An 11478-nucleotide genomic window follows, 5' to 3' on the forward strand; every position below is an offset into this window, starting at 1 on the left:
TGTAAAAATATTGTTCTATGGGCACATTTTTTTGCACATTTATGTACTTCACTTATGTCAATGTAGCCGCTAATTTAAGTGCAGTCGATCGTACAAACATTTCATTGTGGGTGACTCGAGCTGTCGGCGAACTGCGACAAGATTTCTTTCCCAATTATATAATTGGTGTTACATATTGTTTTTGTACATTTTAACTAGCATGCATCTTAATTGAAGCGTGACAAAATCATGTTGTCACATTGACTGAATTCTCAGACTGTCCACATTGACTGAAATCTCAAAAGGGCACACATTAACGCTGTTTTATCCTTTCCCAATTATATGAAAATTTGATAGGCGTTTTATTGTTCACAGTACCAACTGTTACTTTTTCCTATTTGCTGATGTGTAAAACTGTTATTGTACGGTGCACACTATTTTCTCCCAATAAATTTATGGCATTTTGTTTTGTATGATGCCATCAAACATTTAACACGTTTTTGTTGCTTATTCACAATTAATTCTGTAATTTATAAAGAAGAAAATCCCGTGCGTAGCACGGGTATCACTAGTTTACTATATTATGTGTGTGTTCTACAGCGCCCGCGCGTGGGTGTGTGTGTGTGTGTGTGTTCGTGTGGGCGCATGACTTTGGGGTTCACATGGTTTGTTTGTTTCTTTGTTTCAGACCCACACCCATATACACACATTTCACATTTTAAACCATTTGTCGGCCCCCTGTCGATATTTATCGACTAAGTTCCTTTGTGTTGCATTGTTGTGCAAGATGACTGAGCGTGTGCAAGAAACCACTTTGACCATTCACCTAAAAATTACATGAAGGAACGTCTGGGAACCTGCTGATTTGAATCAGCAAATTTTCTTGTTGACGGGCCGCCAGATTTTATTATACGGTTAGTTTCGAGGTTGACCATGGGCAGCGCCATTTTGTTCTGAAATACGTCATCAGTTTGTGTACACAGGAAGTTGTGACATCCGTCACCCTATGGGAGGGGTGAAGGCAACATTGTTGTTCATCTGTAGAAAGTTGTGAAATCCGTCACCCTATGGGAGGGGTGAAGGCAAAATTGGTCATCACAGAGTTTGTGTAACACAGGAAGTTGTGAAATACGTCACCCTATGGGAGGGGTGACGGCAAAATTGTTCAACAAAAACATCATAGGTCGTATTGTGCAGGGTCAACTGCAACAAACTCAAACCGAGCCATTCATATCTAGCTGTATTTGAGTGACTTATATACCGACATTTTTATTTCTTATTTTTAGCACAGGTGTAGGAAAAATCATGAACCAAAATGTTATTTATTTTCTAATTTAACATTTTTTTTACAAATGTGACCATGGTCTTTTAAACATACAGTGACATTAAACATTGTTATGTTAAAAAAAAAGAAAAAAAGCTTTTGTGCACAAATCAGAAAATACATTGTACATTTTACCTACAGGCCAAACAGTGTCTGTTGGCGGCAAAGGACCCAGCAAGTTGCTATTTTTAGATCAGTGGCACGTACATTTGGATGTGTCCACTGATAGTAGGTTTGGTTGTGATCAATCAGAATGATGTGGGAATAAAAATGTATGACAGTTTGGTATGATGACATGTAATTCACACAGGTAACCGGTAAATGAACTCTACAGATTGTGACAAGTTTTAGGATGTTCTAGAAGTATGCTTTTAGTAGCTGACATTACATACTGTGATCTATAGAGTGGGTTTTAGTATGGTGACACCACTGTGACGCGATGAAGCCAGACTATGTTTTAGCAGCTGGTTATATTATCGGAATACACATCTAGTATGTTTTAGTAGTTTTAGCCGTTCTTTAATCACTGTGATGTGTTGGAAGAGTTTATTTTTATGTGCTGTTTTAGAGGTACATTTTATCAGTATGGAACATGTTCAGTTCGGGAACAGGGGTTGGAGAGGGGGGGGGAGTGGTGGGGGGGGGGGGGGGGGGGGGGGTCCTAGGGGTTCCGATAGCTCTTAGAGTTTCATAGTTCTCACCATGTCTGTATAGTGTATGTATTAGTTACTGTGATACCAAATTGTCTTACCCATGTATGTATGATGCTATGCGCCAGCGATGTATGAATGCTATTTATTTTTGTTTTTATCACACAGCAAGCTGCTTTCCTCGTGTATTTTTTATGTTCATTCATGTATTGTACACTTGGCAATAAATTATCTATCTAAATTATCTATCTATCTATCTATCTATCTATATGCTGAAATGTAATATTATACATGATATAATACTATTATGGCTGTTGCCATGACCATGAACCCCAAGAAAGGTTTAATGTTATGTAAAATCAAAATACCAAAATCAAGCACCTACTAATCTGGTTTACGGTGCGGGAAGATTAAGGCCTTCGTGAAATGTTCAACGTTGGCCAATAATAATTTTAACAATGCACGCAAGCCATGCAAGCATTACAGAGGTCACCAAGTCGACTCATGCATCAGCTTCCATTTGCCTCAGGATGTTTGAAAGGCTGGTCGAAGCAACCTATGGGTGCAAACAGGAAGACAACGCGAATGACCGACCGGTGCCAGTGTGTGAGGAGGAGAAGGATGTGATCAGGTATGTTGCTGGGAGTGTGGTGAAGAAACTAAAAAAGAAAGTTTGGGGCCTCAAGAAAGGTGCATACAGATACGAGAAACTGCGCTGTTTAGAAGCACTGAGGTTCAGTGAGCTGTCAGAAAGTGATTGTGGTTCTTCAACTGACTTGACAACGGTGCTTAACCGAGGAGGACTGACATTTGTCAAAGACAACATTGTGCAAATGTTCCTTGACATGGAGGACATTTTTCGTCAGACTGTGGGTGTCGCTTGCTCTGCCAAAATGAAAGCTGATTCATGACAAGGACTTTCTGCAACAGTGCCAAACCAATGATACAGTGCCTGTGCTTTTTTATGACACAGTTTATGCATTTGACATTTCTTTGAAAGTGCAAGAAGATGTTTTCGAAAATGCTGTCCTGCTTTTTTTTTTAAATCCGAGTCCACCACAAGCTGAGGACAATGTCAATGATGGACAAAGTGCAGCGCGGGTGGAAAGAGTAGAGCATGAAGAACAGGTTGCGTACCAGTGACACTAACATTAACAAGGTGTGAGACGGGCAAAGTTAGCTACATATGCAGTTGATCATATCATTAGTGCCAGTCCACGGATGCTCCCCCCTTGTTTGTGTGTATGTATGTGTGCAGGTTTGCATTTCAGTCTGCATGAGGTGAGCGATAGTGATTTTTAACTGTTGGTGCTCAGTGATTTACAAGCATGTTTTCTGTTGCTATGTAAATTCTCCTGTCTTATGTAGAACACAGACACTTTGTATTACATTTTTTTTTTACAATAATCTCTCTTGGTGCTGGGTACAAATATTTTAAAAGTTTTCAGGTTCATGTTATTCTCTAGTTTCACTTTTTGTTTTACGCTCGACACGTGTTTGAATCTGTATCTGTCTGCAACTGTGAGTACGGTAAGTACACCTGCATCCAACATACTAAAGAGAAATAGAGAGCTTCAGTATTTAGTCTGTACTTTTAAAAAAAATTGCTATTGCTTGCATTTTTCTTCCGTTGTATTTTTCATGTCTTGAAAATAATAAAAATTGCTTTGAAAATGTATTGTGTACCGCAGTCAGAAGTAATTTATTACTTTTGGGAGTTTAGTAACGTGATATCAGTTTTCAATTGTTCGTTTACTTATATTGCTTTCAGATTTAACACACAAGAAACAGTAGCACGGTTTTCGTTGCGAAAATGTGCATTGGCAGTGCTACGCGATCGAATTGTGTATTATGTACACGCGGTGTTCTTCTGGAAAAGACCAAAGCGACATGTGACGTCAGTCGTTCAGCCGGGCCCGCGAGCGGAGGGGGGGGGGGGGGGGGGGGGTTCACATGGTTTGTTTGTTTGTTTGTTTCAGACCCACACCCATATACACACATTTCACATGTAAACCATTTGTCGGCCCCCTGTCGATATTTATCGACTAAGTTCCTTGTGCAGACTTCCTTCGGTTTCCGTGTACACGCATGCGCACGATAAAGAACCAAAATTCACAGCAGGAATCATGAATACACGCATGCGGAAAAAGGAGAAGAAAAAAATAGGTAGCGCCGTACTGTTGGGCATCTCGCTTTCCCCAGTGAGAAACTTATGATGACGATCTTTACACATATGGTCGTCACAATAGTCAAGACGTCATGAGCAATTAAACTTGCGGCTGCCTTGGAACATGGACAAACCACTGCGCTGAGCGGTAATACAATACTTGCCGAAAATTGACTTAAATTCAAAAGGGGTTTGTGATCATGTTGCGCAGCCCTATTGGGAGGAAGTACATTCAAAAGCTCTGGTAAAAACCACGGACAGCTGAATTTAGACAAATAAGACACAGTCTGGAAAACGACCATCGTTGTGAAAGACCTGCAAGTGTTTACAGCAATAAAACCGTTACCAAGGTAAATGATTTGATTAAGAAGGGGAGACACGGCACCTCAATTTTCACTAAAATCATGATTTTTGTGATGTTGTGATTATGCCTGATTTTGACTCATGAACACCCCTTCTAACAGCTCCTAACACTATTTTGCTCTAAAACTGGTGCCAAATGTATGAATTTAGCCCCAAAAAATGTGTACCGAAGCTTGTTGGCGTTTATTTTGTGAAATATTTGCTAAAATAACCTTTTTTTGACACTTTACAACACCACAATTCGCTCGAGGAATCGCCTCGCGTAGCAGACGAAAGAAAAGCCCGAAGTTTCCCGAACCGTTTCAACGAACTGACGTCACTGCCGGAAACTTCCATAAACGGCTTCGCGCGGTTTTTCCAACGCAGACGACGATACGAAATATTCCAAATAAGGGAGAAGCCTACTACGACTTGAAGATTAACCAATCAGAAAACCGGAATGCTTTTGTGTGAATGGCATTCCTACCCAATGCAACAGTTTCGTTCCCACAATGCAATGCGGTTTCCTCTTGTCGATGATGTCAACAAACACAGCAAAGCAAAAGTTGAACATCGAGTGAGCGTAGAAAAAGTTCCTTGCCATCGGTATTTTTGTGTTCTGATAGTGAAGTTTTGTATCAGACTGACGGTAAAATGCCAAGAGCAAAGGGAGGGAAGAGGAGACTGCAAGCGGTAAAAGCAGCAGCGGCCAAAAAGACGAAGCAAGTCGAGCGAGTTGTTTCATGTTCGAATGGGGGACTGTCGAAATGCAGCGACCCGCAGTCGAAGTGTGCGTTTCGAAGAAAACATGAGGCTATGGATGCTGACGAAGATGTTGCCGACTGCTCCGATCAGTTGTGGAGTTTTACGCATGTGTTCCAGCTTACTCGACTACTGAGTGATCTTACATGTCCCGTATGCAAGGAGACTGGTCTCTCGATAACTGTGAGTGAAGGAGAAAACGCTGGCTTCGCCTCTCAGCGGCTGTTACCACGCCGTATAAACGGTTGCGTCGATTGAAAGCCGCGGGATCAGGACACGCGAGGTGAGTTTCTCCACAAAATTACAAATCTCTTCTCTTAATTAGTAGATTATCACATAACTTTTGTTTACACTTTGAACTTAGGTGTTGTAGCATCACATCATCGATTTTTTTTCATCGATTGCATTTACGTGGGAATGTTGAACTGTGATTATTTACACTTTTTCAAGCGCATTTTTGTAAATTTTGACTTTCAACCTTCACCACTAAAAATCAAGCTTTCGGACAAAGCTACAGACAATTAAAATGTATTCAATGATTATTTATTGACCATTGGGTTAAATTTTATTTGCTAATGTTACATAGTTACTTCATATTTTACGGATATGCAAGGACACTAAACAGTTTGACGGTTGCACACCGTGCCACGGACTTGTACAGACCGGTTGTGCGCCACGGTAGTCATCGGTTGCCGGTGCGCCGTGGAAGTAATTGAAAGTTTAAAAGGTTTACTTAAGGTTGCAAAATCGCTTCTGAACATTGTACAACAAACATCATGCCATGTAATGGTGTACAGTGGCAAGCAAAAGTATCGCACCAAATGGGAAGAACGGAAATGACTAAAATTGCTTTGAACGAATCGGGAAATTACCTCACATTTTAACGGTCCTAATAAGATATGTAAGAACTCTTCATTTGCTAACAGATTTGGTATCACAAGAAAGAGGGGACTTTCGTCTTTACTATGTTAAAAATTCATGAGTGTAGTATACTTGATTGTATTAAAAAGACCGTTTGAAAAGTGTCTAAATTGTTAGACCTTTCCTCTCTTTCTATGTGGTGCAATACTTTTGCCGGCCACTGTACAGGTGGTTTGACCCGGATAGTGTACAGTCCCAATAGTTTCATGGAGACACGCACTTTTTTTTAGGATGGTACTCGCACTCTGATATTTATAATTTTCTATGGCAGATGGAGTCCGGCCCCTGAAATCACCTGTCCACTGCATAAACCATGGATACGAATCAGTCCCGCTTCATGTGCTGGTATTGTTCCGAAAAGTGTGAAGAATTCATCACCGCTATCGATCATGCTTTATCATTACTTCCCACTGAAAATGTGAAGCTTCGCATTCTTCGGCTTGACGATAAAACCGGGGTATTCAGATATTGTTCAAAAGACTTCGAAGTAATTCCAAAGACAGTAGCAGAGGGATACCACATTGTTGGCCATAAGAATGAAACTATCACAATAGAATGCAAAGCCGTCGAATGCAAAACTGGCGAATGCAAAGCGGACGAGAACAAAACAAACGAACCAGCATCAAATTCGGACAGTGATGAATCAATCGATGTGAATGATGCTTCGTCTGCTGATGTTAAACGTCTTAATGAACTAGCGCCTGTTATTGCAGAACGAATGAAGTCACTTGGACACCTGTCAACATGGGTCAAATTCAACAACATGGTCAGCGATAATACATTTCCCATGGAGAACATTTTGTTTCCAATTATTTCTGGACGTTGTGAAATTTCTTGGAAATGATACTTCTATTCAAATGAGATACAGTCTTGAAGTAAAATCGTTCTGGTCCACTGGCCAAAGGTTATTTCACGGCCGCTTCCTCCGATTTATGAGCGGTCCAAAGAGCGTTGGACAAGTAATTGATGGATCCTCACTAAAGGGGAAGTTTGTCCCTGGAGAAGCGAAGATAAACTTTGCTGTACCTTGGTGTGTGTGTGTGTGTGTGTGTGTGTTGATTTTTTTCAAATAGAGTGAATGCGATTTCATGTTTTTGTCCATTTTCTGTATGAACTTATTCTTGAATTTTTATTTCGATTTTGCTGATTTGTGTCCGTTTTGCTGTTCTCATTTTGCTGGATTTTTCATTTTTTTTTACTGTTAAAGAAATCTGCTTGGCTGTTGAATTCATCTATTCTGCTGTTGAATTCATCCAATTTGCTGCTTCACATTCGCTGCTCACTCCTTCCTATTTGCTGCTGAAACCATCTATTTTGCTGGTAAACAAATTTTATGCGGTATTATTTTTTTTTTAATCAATTCACATGTTTGGCATTGTTTTTTTCAATGGCAAAATGGGGTGAAAAAGCACAGCACAGACCAGAGATCATGTCTGTCTGATGAGACGCTGGAGAGCCTTATTCTAGTGGTGAAGTCTCGCCCTCACTCATTCGGCAAGCGCAAGTACAGTAGAGAAGCGCTTGACACTGAAAAAGGCCTACTACGAGCAAAAGAATCAGTGATGCATGTGTTTTTGATGTGATCTTCTTTGAAATTATGATGACTACAAAAACTGACTGATGTGTTTTGTTTGTGAATGATGTATATATGTGCATGATTGCGTTTCGCAGACACAGTTGTCATGTGCGTTGTAATTGGCGACGAATGCTGGATGATTACTATTGTTGTGCCAGGATTACTATTTTTGGGGCTGAGCATTACTCCAAAACACTTATGGGGGTAAACAGGTCTGCATGTAACATTAGCTACTAAAATTTAACCCAATGGTCAATAAATAATCATTGAATACATCTTAATTGTCTGTAGCTTTGTCCGAAAGCTTGATTTTTGGTGGTGAAGGTTGAAAGGCAAAATTTACAAAAATGCGCTTGAACAAGTGTAAATAATCACAGTTCAACATTCACACGTAAATGCAATCAATGAAAAAAATCGATGATGTGATGCTATAATACCTAAGTTCAAAGTGTAAACAAAAGTTATATGATAATCTACTAATTAAGAGAAGAGATTTGTAATTTTGTGGAGAAACTCACCTCGCGTGTCCTGATCCCGTGGCTTTTAGTCGATGCAACCGATCCCGCGGCTTTCAGTCGACGCAACCGTTTATAAATACGGCGTGGTTACTGACGTGCGATGGTTGTGGCGATTATGAGAAAAAGGAGATGTCATCACCTCGAATGCAGGACAGTGATAGCAAAAACATTGCTTTTGAAGTAAATCCAATGATGGTACTGTTCAGTCACGAGGTGGGAGGGAGCTACGCTGTTCTAGAGACTTTCAGTGCAGTGATGGGAATACCAGCCATGCATCTGAAAACCTACCAGCGACATGACAAGAAAGTGACAGGTTGGTGTCTTGCTGTACTCTTTATTTATCCAACTTATTTGCTCACTATGGACAATAATTTTTTGTAAAAGATGGAAAAATATTCACTGGTTGAGAGTTTATTTGCTTCATTGTTTACTTCATGTAAGAACTAAGATTATATGTAAACAAACTTTTACAGAGAAAAGTAGAAGTATCTTTATGATAAAAAGACCAAAAAATACTGTACTGTAAAGATCTTTCTGTTCTGTCGTCTGTCTTCTTCTTTTTTCTGTTTTGTGCCTGAGGAAAACTCTAGGATGGTCGAAAGGTCGTGATTTGTTATTTGTTTCGTCTTCGTCAAACATGTGAGTAAAGTATTTTGGGGTCTTTTTATTTTTCGCTCTCTCACGCGCAGTCACCATTGTTCTGCTATCTTTATTATGTAACCAGTATTAGTATTAATACTTGTAGTAGAATTTCTCTCTAAGTTATAAAAGTGTGTAAACCCTACTTAGGTTTGAAATGAGGTTTGAAATGAAGAGTAATTGTTGTGCCCCCGCTTTTAGTTTGAACCTGTCGATATACGTACATGTATTTATGGGATGTATTTATGTGTTTCTAGCTGCTGAAATGGAAGCTGGGTCCGCCATGCTACAGCGCTCTGCAGCTGCTGTTCAGAAGGCATACGCAGAAACAGATGAAGACCTGCGGGAAGCCCTTGACCGAGGAGAAAATCCCATCATCAACATCAGTGTCTCCTACGACGGAACCTGGCAAAAAAGGGGTTTACTTCGCTCTTGGGGTGGGCGTGGCCATTGATGTACTCACTGGCCTCGTCGTTGACTACAAGGTCCTGTCTAAGTACTGCCACGCATGTGCTCTTGCAGAAAGCAGACATCTCCCTGCTGAAGAGTTGGCTGCCTGGAAAGCGGAACATGCCCCTGATTGCTGCCGAAACCACTTCAAATAGAGCAAGGCTATGGAGTCAGAGGCGCCAAAGATTTTGTGGAATCGATCCGAGGCCACCTTTGGATTTCGGTATGCGGAGATGCTGTGTGATGGGGATTCTTCAGCTTACAAGGCTGTGTGTGAAGAGGACCCATACCCTACCAAAGTGGAAAAGCTGGACTGCACCAACCACGCCCTTAAGCGTATGGGCACTGGTCTTCGCAAACTGACGAAGCAGGAGCGGCTTGGTGGACGTGGTGTTGGTCGCCTGACTGAGAAGAAATGCGACAGTCTTCAGAACTTTTACCGTGGGGCAATCCTGGACAACATTCCAAACGTGGACAAGATGGAGGCAGCTGTGTGGGCTACTCTGTGGCACTCTATGTCCACTGATGAGGAACCACATCATCGGCAGTGCCCGCACGGAGCAGACAGTCGGTGCTTCTACCAAAAGGCCCTGGCAAGGGGAGAACAGCCTGGTAGCCACAAGGACCACCCTTCGTCTACATACCTGTCCCCTGAAGTTGTAGAGACGATGATTCCAGTCTACAGGAGAATGGCTGATGAATGTTTGCTGAAGAGACTTGTTCATGGGGGCACTCAAAACACTAATGCATGAGTGCCTCAACAACATGATTTGGACCCGTTGCCCCAAAAACTCCTTCATGGGCATGAGACGTGTGGAGGGAAGCGTGGCTCGTGCTGTCTGCAAATTCAACGAAGGGGCCACTGAAATGATCTCCATACTGAGCAGGCTGTATGTGGACATTTCATACACCACTCTTCACCTCCTGGCAAAGAAGGATGAGCATCGCCTGAAAGCGGCTGACGCTGCTTCTGCTGTCAATGCCCGTCGGCGCCGAAAGGAGTATGCGGGACAGCGTCGTCTGAATATTCGGGCTGAGGAAGCACGAGATGGCAATGTGTATGAAGGGGGAGAACATTGAACATTACAGTTACACTACATCAGGATGACCAGGGACAACAGTGATCGGGATTGTGTGTGTGTTCAGTGACTGGAAGAAAGGACATTTTCTCTTCATAAATCACATCAGTGTCTTTTGGTGACTGTATTTCGTACAGGAGTTGTTCTACAAAGCTGTGTACCACGAGAGGGTCATGACTTTAGAGTTAGATTTAGGAATGTTTCTCTTGTTTGTTTGTTTGTTTGCTTAACGCCCAGCCGACCACGAAGGGCCATATCAGGGCGGTGCTGCTTTGACATATAACGTGCGCCACACACAAGACAGAAGTCGCAGCACAGGCTTCATGTCTCACCCAGTCACATTATTCTGACACCGGACCAACCAGTCCTAGCACTAACCCCATAATGCCAGACGCCAGGCGGAGCAGCCACTAGATTGCCAATTTTAAAGTCTTAGGTATGACCCGGCCGGGGTTCGAACCCACGACCTCCCGATCACGGGGCGGACGCCTTACCACTAGGCCAACCGTGCCGGTCAATGTTTTTCTTGCTTCTCGAATGATATAATTATAAGGATATCAACACAGTGCAAATTGACCAAAGAGATAACGATAATAAAATCAAGAAGATCGTCAGGTTGGTTAGTGTTTTGTATAAAAGCAAACACAGAAAATTACGTCATCAATTGCGTTTTTATTGTGACATGCTTACATCTTGTTTTTAAGTATCCGTGTGGCTGCTAATGAAATGCGACCCTGAACACCCCCCCCCCCCCCCCCCCCGATATACATCTTCGTTGTGTTTTGTGCTAGTGTTACATATGCACTTAGCTGTTTTCCCCTACTCATGTTTACAGTGTGCATTTGGATTGTTAAATAACGGTTTCCTACGTAACATTTGGTTTATAAAACCAACCGTGAACTACGTGAACACGAATATGCGACTCGGTATATTATCAGGCACTACTGATGTGTAGTGAATGCGTAAGAATGTGCGCCCTGTCAATTCGATTCGATTTTAATGTGATTTTGCCTTTCACGGGTCGCCACTAAGCTTATATATATATATATACGACTTGTGTCTGTGTGTGTG

At 41.7% G+C, this 11478-nt stretch overlaps 1 pseudogene; it reads left to right on the forward strand.

The window, feature by feature from the left end:
• The first annotated feature begins 1960 nt into the window (after nt 1–1960).
• On the forward strand, nt 1961–10572 carry LOC138976216 (uncharacterized; annotated as a pseudogene).
• Nucleotides 10573–11478: the final 906 nt, after the last annotated feature.

This window comes from Littorina saxatilis, linkage group LG9 (assembly GCF_037325665.1).
Source record: "Littorina saxatilis isolate snail1 linkage group LG9, US_GU_Lsax_2.0, whole genome shotgun sequence".
Lineage (NCBI taxonomy): Eukaryota > Metazoa > Mollusca > Gastropoda > Littorinimorpha > Littorinidae > Littorina > Littorina saxatilis.